Source organism: Coccinella septempunctata, chromosome 2, assembly GCF_907165205.1.
Source record: "Coccinella septempunctata chromosome 2, icCocSept1.1, whole genome shotgun sequence".
Classification (NCBI taxonomy): domain Eukaryota; kingdom Metazoa; phylum Arthropoda; class Insecta; order Coleoptera; family Coccinellidae; genus Coccinella; species Coccinella septempunctata.
In genome coordinates this window covers 34,309,084-34,322,695 of record NC_058190.1, presented here as the reverse complement: position 1 = coordinate 34,322,695, position 13,612 = coordinate 34,309,084, and positions in this window count along the sequence as shown.

The following is a 13,612-nucleotide window of genomic DNA, read 5'->3' as shown; positions in this document are numbered from 1 at the left end:
CCCGCCTATCTACCAATGGCGGCCGGCTAACAACACGCGCGCGCTCTCTCGGAAAAGCGGGGCATTTCGGCGTACCAAGCTCCTTTTCGTCTTGTCCGTAAAGCGCCTGAGCTTAGCCTCTTCCAAGTTCTCTCCTTGTTCATGTAGCTTTTTTCCACATATGAATCTTGGGTTCATTAAACGATACCATATGATTTTTGGACGGCAATAAAACATAAGACGAAATGCATATATGAAATTTTAACTAATGCGGATCTGCAAAAGTCGTAGAAACCACAATCGATTAGGTGGGAATTTCGTGGAATAGGTATCACACTGAATTTATTGATTGAGGCAGAATGGAATTTCTTTGGCTCAGGACTTGGATGTTTATTCGTGTCTTTCAACAGAATTTGATAACTTTTATTCATAACGATCATTGGTCGATATTCGGCGCCAAATATTATGAATTATTTCAGCTTTCAGTGATTATTGAGTTTTGATTCAGAATGAGAATTTTGTTACTTACCTTTATACTTATATACCTAAAAGGCAGTATTCTTCGAATATAATATAATTCTTTAGAATTCCACTTTGTTGAGATTATTATCGACAACTATAAAGAAAAACCTACTATTAAGATTTCCTTTTATAATCCTAAATTCTTCATCTGAATAAACTGATAAAATCTGAAGGACCTTTCGATTTCAAGAAATATTCCTGAACAGTTATATACATATTGACATTTACATTTACATTTCTTCATTGAGATTCGATAGTTTTTGAAATCTATACCACCATATTTAATTTTTTCAATTTACAGAAAATCATTCTATGCCATTGTTTGATCCTTTCAAGATAATTGATATCAATTATCTACTCTAAAAGTACGAATGAAGTTATGAGTAATCAGTAAATGCACTTTTGAGAACAACGCTTTTCTAGTTTTCTATATTTTTTTATCCGTATATAATTTGTACCATCAACTGTCAACTTCCATGCCAATAATTAAGAAGTTTGGAATATTTCAATTAGAAATTTTCCGAACAAAATTTGGAGATGAAAATTTTAATCACATTGAGGATTATTAAGTCTTGGACAATTTGAAATTATTGCTCAAACACAACCTATGAAATGATCTTTCGGATCGTAATGAAAATAAAATCAATGAAACTTCATGTAACACATTTCACCAGATGAAAATAGGTGATGATGATTCGAAAAATTTTTCGCGATTTTAGAAAGAAGATTGAAATTTTTCGAAAGGAACATTTGTGAATTTGACACAAAGGAAAATAACTCTTAAACATGCCATATTGATAATATCATGATTTCAGAGTATTCAAAATAAATTTGAGTATCACATGTTCAATTATAGGGGTTAGGTATCTATTCGTATTTACATAGGTACCTTATATACGAACTTATCTCTAGTATGGTATATTCACTTCCTTAATTTTTCACTATTTAAAAGTTTAATCAAAAAAACAAGACCTGTTATTATTGGAGTGTTACGAGAAGTTTTACTAGTCAACCAAGCTAAATTGAACTCATATATTTAATCGATTTTTCTGGAAGAATAGATATCCTACTCATCTCTCTCTTTTTCTTGATTCTCCGTCCTTACAGATCAATCGATTGGATATGGGACGTATTAGACAGTGAAAATCTCCAGGGGTTCTTGATGTTTATTCTTCCATTTCGATGATTTTTCAGTTTTTTCATTTATTATGAATAAAAACTTCTTAAGAAAGATTCCACTGAACGTAGGTATAGAGATGAGTGTTTCGCTAATTCAAAATATTTTATAGCTGATGAAAATGTATATGGTTCGGGTATTAAATTATACATATTATGTAAGAGAGCATTCAATATTTTCTGCTCAGGAATATATTTTGGCTATGTATCATCATTTTCTGATAAATAAAGAAATGCTCAATTTTTTTTTCTCTTTGGGAGATATTCATGAATAAGACTTTCGAGATTAATTCTGTTTAATTCACTCATTAGAAATGATTGCAAAATGAATAAAAGGTTCTCCTGAAAGCATTTTGATTTCGATCAACGTTATTTGAAGTGAAAAATGTATATTCCGCAACTAAGTCTCATGTCTGATTCGGATGCATCAAAATCTACCCTAACTTATAAAAAGCATATACAAATATTATGTCCCTTGAAAGACAAATTTTATCGTGAACTTTATAGGAAAAGATCCTAAAAATTACGTTCAAAAAAAGAAACAAATCTAGGTAATTTGCAGCCGTCGATTATACTTATTTGCCGATGAGATTATTCCTTTCTTAGGTGTTATTTCTCAGGAACTCTACATAAACCCACCATTAGATCTTTGGTTTGAAGTATTTACACCAGATACTTAGGTATCATGACCTTGAATTTATTGATATCTTCCATATTGAATTCAAGATGATTCTATTAATTATGTTATATACTTTATACGCATTTTCATGTGTACCTACCATTTACATAGCTATATGTTACCGGAAATGTGTATATAGGTACATAATTATATTCCTACAATACCAATACCTTGTGTGCCCATGCAATGTATTGAATATTCTGGATATTGTTGTTCATTACATAGGCAGGTACCTACTTTACCTAGATATTGTATACCATTGTCTATCGCGGCAACCAGCAATGCGTAAATTGAATAGATCCTGAATATAGTTTGGATGGGCTTAGGAGGTACATTTTCTTCAAAATATAAATAGAATGATATAGAAATACAGATTTGTTCTGTGTTAATCAATAATAAGTAGGTATAAGTACCTATATAATAAAAAATAATAACAAGCACTTATTAATAGTTATTAAAAGTATTCTTTATAAAAGTAAAGGTATTCAGTAATGAAAGATAATGATGTTAACGAGCATATTATTATAATAAATGTACCTAAGGTAGGTAACTATACACTTCCCTCAGTTTGAAAAAATCGTACTTTTACTTATGGCGTTATGGAATAACTGAATTTTCGGTTCTCCAAAAAAATACTAAAAAACAAATGATTCAAGTACGATGAGTTTGTTGGAATTAAAACTATTCATTAAGTTATCGGTAATATAATTATTTGGAAATAAATGATTCAATTATATCCGTATTTGAAAGTATCTATCCCCGCATCGTATTCAAATCTAATTTGGTATAAAATTACTCAGTTATATTTCCAGACATCATTTTTATTAGGTTTACTTACTTGGCCTACATATCCATTCTCCAATTATTTATTTAGGAAATTCCTCATTGCAAATTAGTCAACTACATTGTGCGCTTTTCAACATATTCAGATTACGTCAAAAGAAAGCCATAGGATAAACTTATTATACCTATTGCAAATAGGTACCTATGTTTATATGGACAGGTTACTGCAATTTGTTCCATATATTAGATAAGTATAAGTAATTTGAAATTTAGTTGAGGGCATTGAGCTGTTCAAGAAATAACCAAAACTTTCATATGAAATGAGATTTATTTTGGTTACGGCAGCCAGAGAGAATTAATTATTATCACTGTTGATTAATAATGCGAATAATTATCCTGATGGTTCCCCAAAAATAAGTTGATACTGGATTAAAATCGTTCTGGTAAAATGATAATAAATATTTTTTTTCGATTTCCGTAACATATTTTGGTTAATTGATTTCATATTCAAAAGACTCAGCTATCAATAATTTATAAAATATTTCGATCATTACTGTACGGTTTTTGAGTATAAAAAAATAAAACTCATTGATAATTTTTGTGTTTATTGCATTCTAATTCTGCTCCTTTTTCAAAGAAGGAAATTAGAATACAAAATATTCACATAATATGTATTTTGGAATAAATTATTCCGATGTTGAGCTATACATCAATGGTGATTCAGCATTCAGCCATAGTTTTTTGTATTGTCTTCAACGTTTTTGTCGGTGAAGCACGTGTCCCAATTTTTTTTGGAGAAAAATTCAAATGAATCTGTCAGAATTCCTGTTATAATACAAGCTATAATTTTATGTGTAATATTTATATAACACTTTATGAGTGTGATGAAACTCTGGATTCCAAAGATAACAATTTTACCCATTATTATTAAATATTTCTTCTTAGTAGGTAATTCGCTTCATATCCTCAAAATAACTTTTTGGTTAAAAATTTTCAATTCAAGCTTGCGCTGTCGTGTGCCCTTTAATTCTAGTAGTTTTTCGCTGTTGATGCCTCATTTAGGGTTATGTCTTGTTTTCTATATTATAGAATTGGAATATTGGTTTTTGAAGCTTAGCTTATATTTTCTTTCGATGGTAGGTTTTTGCAGTGGTGAAAATAGTTGCCATGATACAGGGTCTCCAATTCCCAAGAGTTCATTATGGGATGTAAATTGATATTAAGTTTTTCCCATATGTATTTCCACCAATTACTGGACACAAATAATTCATAAATTCTCAAATTAAACATCCTGTAACTTAGAGAAGAGACCCATTGTATATATGTGTGCTTTGGTTAAATATGATATAAGCTTAGCAATATCCTAAAAACAAATGAGAATCGTATAAGAACATATGGTTTTTTTGAGATTATTTTTACGTGTATAATACACACATGTAGTTTGGTCCGTTCCTCCCGACTCACCCTGTATATTATAGGTACATTGAAAAAAAATTAGACAAAAATTAAAAATTGTCTGACACATTAGATATCCGTAAGTTTCGTCGATATTGACATTGTTGCCAATTATTCTGGCTGCCATTGCAATATCTTCGCAATCCGTTCGGCAAATAAATTTAAAATTAATCAGAAACTCCGCGATCGATATTTCGTTTCGCCTCCGAGACGATAAAACATATCGCAAGGAATAGTTGGGAAAACTCCCCGATTTATTTCAAGGCTCATTTCGTTCCGCAGAAAGGAAACTTAGGGGTGGTTTTACTTCCCTTACATCGACTGCGTCAAATCGTCGATCTGAACCGGCGTTCAGAAAAAGATCGGAACAGACCGGAAACGATCCTATCCGGAACAGTTACGCCGGGAAACAGAAACCGCAACAGTCCATATCACAAAAGAAATAATTCATCGTTTGATGTTTTCGGTTATGTGACCGAGAGTGAAATGCTACATTTATGTTATGGTTTCTAGTCGACAGCATATGAAAGAAAAATGTTTTTTTATTGCAAGATGACATGGAAATTAATCAGATGACATGGAAAGTAATGCAGTGGTCGCTCTGCAATTTCTGGCTCATTTTGTGCAGTGATGAACTGAAAAATGAAATTACTCCTGTAGTTATCACAGTTCATGTTTTGAAACACGTATATATTTAACAAAGAGGCTGCCAATTTTATTAGATGTTTTATCATTTCCATGCATCAGCCTCTTCGAATTATTTCAATTTCGGCTGTTCTAAAACTAAATTGAAGATAAGCCCAGTTTTGCGCGATAAACTTTGATGCATCTTCGCCATTACCATCGGGCTTACTACTCTAATTTTTATTAGGTTGGTAGGTATCTACCCAGGTGGGGAGAAGGCCATTTAGTAAGAAGCAGCACTTGCAGAGACTCGACAGTTAGTGATTATTTCACTTTTATGCTGATTTTGCCTTGAATATGTGTTAGTAATAAATCGACACATATACAGGGTGTCTGTAAACAAATGCGAATAACTTGGGGAGATGATTCCTCGATGAAAATAAGCAGGGGTAGTTCCTATAAATTTTTTTCGAAATCGATCTCCCTTCCAAGATACAGCCTTTGGAAGGCGATGACGAGTTGACAGTTTTTAATTAATTTTTACGGGTTCTGGAAAACACTGGGTCATAAAACTATACATATTATGAAGCACTAAGTAGATGCTATTCCCACATTTTTTTTAGATCTCATAATATTATTATTAGGTGTTGAAAATAACAACATGTATTTTAGCGGCAGGTAATCATTCTGTGGAACACTTATACGATGAAATGGAATGAACAGTGATCTGTTCAGCTGAACTGCTTGTAAGTTTTCATTTATTCCGAGAAAAGAACCGACACTATCGAAATTTTGCAAGATACTTTTTTTCTCCAGAATTGAATGGGAAACCATAAGAGAATTTTATTTTTTGAAAATCTATCCCATGAAAACAATTTTCGAAGGGAAATCATAAGGGGTTGTTATTTTCAACCCCTAATAATGAAGTTATGAGATCTAAAAAAATTGTGTGAGTAACATCTACTTAGAGCTTCATATTATGTATAGCTTCATGACTCAGTGTTTTTTAGAACCCGTAAAAAAATAAAAAACTGTCAACTCGCCATCGCCTTCCAAAAGGGTTGGGATAAAGTTTGGCACCAAATTAATATATTTAAAATGGAACGGACGGTAATTATTTCTTCTTTTTATAGATTTTCATAAAAAATACGTCATGAAAAGCAGAAAGAGTTATCTAATACAAAGTATTTCGTTTTATTTCTCACTATTGATACAAATAACAACGATTTATTTATTTGAATGGATTTTTTCTCAAATGTACAAAAAGACTGAATTTCTTCTTTTTACAGATAATTTTTACATGGAACCCGATATGGACAGATCCGAAACAAGGTGCACATTCAGAATCTGCAGAAATATACAGGGTGTCCCATTTAAATAAAAAAAAGTTTTGTCATTTCCGGTTAAACCGGAAGTATCTCATTAATGAAAATATGCTCATCAGATCCATTGTGGTCCATTACACTCAGCTGCAAAATTTCAAAAATATCGCCTGTTTTGTTTTGAAGATATTAATTTGGTGCCAAACTTTATCCCAACCCCGTATATCTTGGAAGGAAGGTCGATTTCGAAAAAAATTTATAGGAACTACCCCTACTTATTTTCATCGAAGAATCTCCCTTATTCAAAAGAAGCCCCTTTTTTCCTTATGATTTTTTCCAAATCGACTCGGTTCAAAATATACAGGCTGTTGAAAAATCATAAAAGAATATCCTTTTCAGTTCTGTCCCACAAACGGTTTTATCGAATGCAATAAATTTCGGAATATAGTTTTTCAATCATTCGATTAATCTTTTTCGAATACAAGATATATCACCCACGTCTTCCAGTTTTCTCATTATGACCATTATGTACCATAAAAATACAAAAAATTCAAAGAACCCAGCTCTTGAAACTAGTTTGGACTATATTTAATGAATATTTAAACATTTTGGAAATAAAAGTAGCGATTTTTCATATTTTCTCGTATAATGCGCCGTTTTTGATGTGCAAAAATAGAAAAATCTGTGAAATTTGAAAAATTGGGTACTATGACTGAATCTTCTGAATTTTTTTCGGGTTGTAACTCAATTAAAATACTGAAATAGCCATTTGCTCCTGCGTAAATTCTTGCACTAATTTGACAGGAGCAAATCAAGTAGAAAAAAATTGTTGCCTAATAATGAACTGAAAAAACGGACTTTGAAATAATAACGTTTCGGAAGTCTATATCAGGCTCCTTCATCAGACGAAGGTCAATTTCTGAAAATCTTTTGAACTGTAGCTTCATTGACCTACCTATAATTTCAGATTCGGGATACAAAATCATCCTTCTCAAATTTTTTCTTTTCGGAAAAAGAAATATTTGTTCGGACAAAAATCGTTTCATCAAGATAGATATCATCATGAAAAAACATCATAGCTTTATGCATAAGGCTATGTTTTTTTTATGATTAATATAGAACATACTTCCCTTTTTTTCGATATATACATACATCACAATGGTTAATCGCTATTACTTTCGAAAAATGAGATTTGCCTAATCGAGTTCATCTTTCGAAAAATTCCTATGGAGTCTTTGATAATTTCCGAACACCCCCGAGCTGAACAGGGAAATTCAAACTGTCTAAAATTACAGGAAACTTACATAATAGGTGTAATACATTAGCCGGGAAAGTTTTCGACAGAGCGAGGAAAGAGTAGGTTCTGTACAATTTAAAGTATTCCCTCACTCTTGATATAAAATTGTATTAAACCAGTGATGAGATAAACTAAGTTAATTACGCCGCCTAGCGTCAGGATGAAGGGTGTAAGATTAAAGGGAACGGGGGACGTAAGGGGAGGGGAAAAGGGTCCACGTCCGATTTTCCGCCGCATAAATCAGATTTACAATTAAATACCTAAGCATTTTAGTGGGTGTTCCCCGGTCCCGCTGACTGACGTCGAAACAATGACAGTGTGGGATGACGTACCGCGGTGATACGATGCGTTGGATTTTAGGTTAGGTATTCGGGAATTTTAAGATTTCTCGCTGTAGGCGATTCACGCATTCCATTGAGCGAACATGTTTTCGAATGTACAGGCTATCCTGAATTCCTCGATTTTGGCTGCTTCTGGTACTTCTATAGACTATAAATATAGGGAAAAACGTTGAGAGGTATCCAGGGCTGTAGAGTGTACAAGCACAGGGATCACAAATTGCTTGATTTCGGCTGTTTCTGGTACTTCTAGACTATGGATAGGAAAAAACGTTGAAAGGAATCCTGAGCTCGATTTTAGTGAAAAGTCCATTAGCGAACACATTTCACGATAACTTGCTTTGTCTAGAAGATATAACCAAATTTTGATGTATTGTCGGTTCAGAAAATGTGCCATAACTATCTAAATTTCGAAAATATCTAAAAACGATAAAAAATTTCTACAGGCACTTTACCACTGGCCATACTACACTTCATTTTTTTTTCAATCTATTGCACTAAGGGTGGAAAAAAACAAACTTTGTTATTAATATCTATGAAAGCATATGGCCTCGTATCATAGAAAAAAATTAGATTTTCAAAAATAAATATATCTTGTCGATATATTATACTTACATCATCAAGGCAGAATCAGCATAAAAGTGAAATAATCACTAACTGTCGAGTCTCTCTCTTCAATGCGTTATAATCGTGAAGGTGCTAACTAATTCTTGGTTGAAAATAGTGCATGCATATCCTTCAGACTGCCAAATGTTCTGATCCCTTACATCCGAATCAAGGAAAGAGTTGAACCAAAAGGGTTTACGTGACTTCAATCTGGAAATCGAATTTGTGGAAATGGGTCGGGAAAGGAGTGGAATTTTTTTCAAGAATTTATAACTGCACTCTGTCTACGAATATGGGGCGGTACAAAGAACTGGTAACCATTGAATAGGTGAAGATCTAATAGTTTCAGTAAGAATTCTAATAGAAAGATTTAGCTCTGCATCAATTTTTTGCACATGTGCACTATTTACCCAAAAATGGAGCAACAATATTCAGCAGCCGAGAAAGCCAAAGCTAGGGCTGCCGTTCTGACAGTAGTACCAGCTAGTTCATGCAAGATATTATTCCACTCAGCTTATTTCAACTTTTGTTACACGAAATCGAAAGAAACCAACTTCACGCATACCTACCCATCTCCATAATCGATGACTGCGCCACCTGTTTTATGGCCTTCGACTCGGTGAATCGGAGAGCGCTATGGAAAATCATGAGACGCCTTGGAGTACCCGAAAAATTCGTAGCAGTGTGTAAAAGCCTCCATACCAACAACACCGCTCGAATACAGCAAAGGTAATGGCTCTACAACCGACCATTTCTTAACCAACTCTGTAATAAAACAAGGCTGCGTGTTAGCGCCCTTACTCTTCAATATTTTCGCCATAGCTGACTCGATAATTGCTGACATGAGTATGCCTGTAGGAGGTGTTGGATTAAGATTCAGATTTGATGGGGGCCTCAGAGCAGAAACCCGTACAAAGTTTATCACGGAACTTCAATATGCAAAGGACTGCGCGCTAGCAGCCCAGAGGATCTACAGATAATGTTGGACACCTATACTTCATTCAAATTTATTTTAGCAGTCGGTTGGCCATGAAATAATTTTCTCAAGTTTTTGTAACTAGAACAAAGTTAGGTTGGCACTCAAGAAATGTCGTTAATGTCATGACGCCGTTGCCACAACTAATATCAATTTTTATTACGAAAATTCGAAAATGCCGAAAGTAATTGAAAGAAGAGACAGGGTTTCAGGAAGTGCTATTTAGAATTCAGGTCCGCTCATTCAAATAGTTATACCCTGATATTCTAAAATCCACAATACGTCAGACGATAGCGAACATATTCAATGTAAGAGAATTTATATAATGTTTCATCTGAATCTAAAAGACTTATATTTCAGCTGAATATTTCCACAATCAGAAAGATTGTGAATGAAGAGTATGACAAAGAATTTCCTTCTATTGGAAGACCCAAAAAAGTCGTGGCATTTGAGAATTTTATTTTTGAGTGAATTAATGCGAAAAGTTTACTACAGGATTTTTGATAAATGTCATCGGAGAATAAGTTCCCTAAAATGGATTTTTCTATTTTTCATTTGACTTGTCCTATACAATGTAAATGTCTTAAGGTACTAATAAATACCTAATTATTATAATTACATCATTGTATTGAGATGAATAGCCACAAATACGCGCAAGTTGCCCTGTTACTTGTTTATTCATGTGAAATTTTTGTTCAACGGTGAAGTTGCATCTTAACTTGAAACTTCCTTCAACTCCTTTTACTTATATTGATGCAAGATGATTTTTGTTGAAGAATTTAACATTCTTGTAATTATCTGTTAATTCCTTCGGGAGATACCCATTCCCAACCACTGCATCATATGCATTTCATCTTCGGGTTAATATTTTTGAAATCTACAAATGATGTAAGCCAAAGAAGATAACGAACATTAACTCTCCTCAAGCGAGTGCATATTATGATATTATACTGATCTCTTGTATTTTCCATGCAAATAACTGGATTTGGTATGCCTTCAATCAGTTTGTATAAACTTATTATTATTATTAAACAATTATGTTCGTCACATATTTTCCGAAGAGATTCGACATTGTGATAAAATACGTAATAACAGAAACTTTTACGTAGAACGGGCAACATAGCGTTGATTTAAAACCAAAAAATGTTTTGACAAGCTTCATAACCCCACATTTTCGTACTATACAGAGTGAAATGTGTCAAATTTCCATGGCCAACCGACTGCTAAAATAAAGTTGAATGAAGTATATAAACATATATACGAAGCTTTAGGCCTCAGACTTAATATTGCCAAACCAAAATCCTGGTAAGTCCGTCAGAAAACCTTCAATCAGCCTGGAGGATGAAATTCTAGAACAGGTCGAGCAGTTCAAATACTTGGGAAGCTTCATAAATACTAGGGCTAACCTAGACACGGAAATACACAACCGTATCAATTCAGCATTACGGTCATTATGGATGCTAAAGGACAGAGTGTTTCAAAATCACGACCTCAATCTGAAGACCAAGACAGCTGTTTACAAAGCAGTCGTCCTCCCAACGCTTCTTTACGGAAGCGAAAGCTGGACGCCCTACAGGCGACATATTAAACAGCTTGAACAAACGCAACAACGTCATCTAAAACAGATAATGCACATCAGATGGTTCCACAAAGTTTCAAATGCAGAAGTCTTGGAACGCGCGAGTTGTAAAACAATTGAGACTCAAGTAACGAGGGCCCGACTCAGATGGAGCGGCCACATTCTGAGGATGCAAGGCACAAGGCTCCCCAAAATAGCTCTGTATGGCGAATTCACAGAGGGAGCTCGGAAACCATAAGGGATTGCATCAATCCCTAAAATCAGTTAATGCCAATCATAACTGGGAACAACTAGCGTTAGACGGATCACAGTGGAGGGCTTTGGTCCACAGTTATAATGGGGACTCGAGAAGAATACAGCGGAGGCCAGATCTGGTTGGTGACTATCCATGCCAGGAGTGTGGAAGGATCTATAGGTCACGGTTGGGTCTCTTCAGTCACAGAAAGGCACACAGTAGCAAGTAGCCCTAAGAAATTATAAGTTTGATCGCATCGATACTCTGGTGTTTTAGTCTTTTTGTAGATTTATTCTCGGCAACGAGATTCAGCAATTAATGAATGAATGGACATCTATGGTATTAATCGGCACCCAACACCGATGTTTCGTTGAGAATGTCCCATCCCTAGTTTCGAGGTAAGAAACCTCGATAACTTCTGGGCTGCGTAATGAATGACACAGGAATCACTCGTAATTGATATTCCCAAGTTACGATCCTCTGATTATAATAAATTACGATCGGTTAATTGAAAATTGATTTTCTCATGATAACTCGCGCCGACTCGACCTTAAAGCTGAATCGTGAATACGAAGCAATTTCTTCTCCGTCATGAATTACCATAATGTAGGTTGAAATTTTCAGATAACTCCCAGAAAATAACTTCCTGCAATTTCATTTTATGCAAATTCCTGTTGCTGAAATATTTTAGCGCACAATCGGTACACACGCATATGGGAAATTAAAGTTCTTGTTAGCGCATAAAATTATGTAATGTGACTGGAGATTAATTATTTATAAGTTGATAATTGGCTGAAACGTGATCATATCTGCATCTTGCCATTTGCAGTAGACGGTATTGTACCTGTCTACTTAAGATTTTATTGAGGCCGTTAGTTCTATAAAAAGAATCTGTATCGCGATTGACTGGTGTAAGACCGCCACAAAAATTTTATCACCGGAGTTGTAAAATATTCGAAATCCATTAATATTACGCAATGATATTATGGCACTTTGAATATATCATGGGTGTATCAGAAGCAGGTATATTTTCAAATTACATATACTACTCAAGATGTTTATCTATTATTATACATCTCACATGAATATTAATATTGCAATATTGCTAAATCGAATTTGACTAAATCAGTTTTATAACTTGATTTGCAATATACCACTCGCATACAGCTGCATCAAACTTTGTGTGCCTGCGATTTGATTCCTGTTTATGGACAATAAAGAGAACTGAAGAAATTGAAGGTATCTGACTATTGCAATTCAAATCACTGCATCTTCTTTCCAGAATAATGGCGAAAAATAATTTACTCAATATGCATGGAATTAGCATATATTACAAACACGTGAAATAGCACATTTTTTATCATGATTTCCTGAATTTTACCAAATCGAAGATCTGCTTCGATATGGCAATTGATGATTGATGAGCAAATACGGTCAATTTGAAATATATTGTCCTAATTTTATTGTAGGTGTCACCACAGATGTTTATATGAGTTTTTATATAGGTACCTTATGAAATCTATAATAAATATAAATTTTCCGATATATGTAACAAGATACAATAAGCACAGTAATGGTACTTGGTTTTCAGCTTTATCCATTCAATTTTGTCAAAAATGAAGACATGAATAAAATTCCAAAGAAATCAGTGATTAAAAATTACAACTACATATGTTCATAGAACTGTTCATTGAAAACGGAATATACAGGGTATCCCAAATTGCTTGTTTTTGGCAGTTCCTGGTACTTTCTGGTACCATTTTTTCCAATTCGGCCCTGATAAAAAGATACACCCCTTTTAAGTTTTCACAATGAGCTGTGCCACCCCTGGAAAAACAACATTACCTTCAGAATAACTAGCTAAATCTGTGACACTACACATCTGTGTAATGTTGTATTCAGTACCAAATTTTCTAATTTCACAGATAGGTTTTAATTTTTGAGCATCAAATTACTCGAAAACGGCGCATTTTACGAGAAAAGAATACTTTTATTTCACAAAACTTCAAATATTCATTACATAGCGTCGAACTTCGTTTCA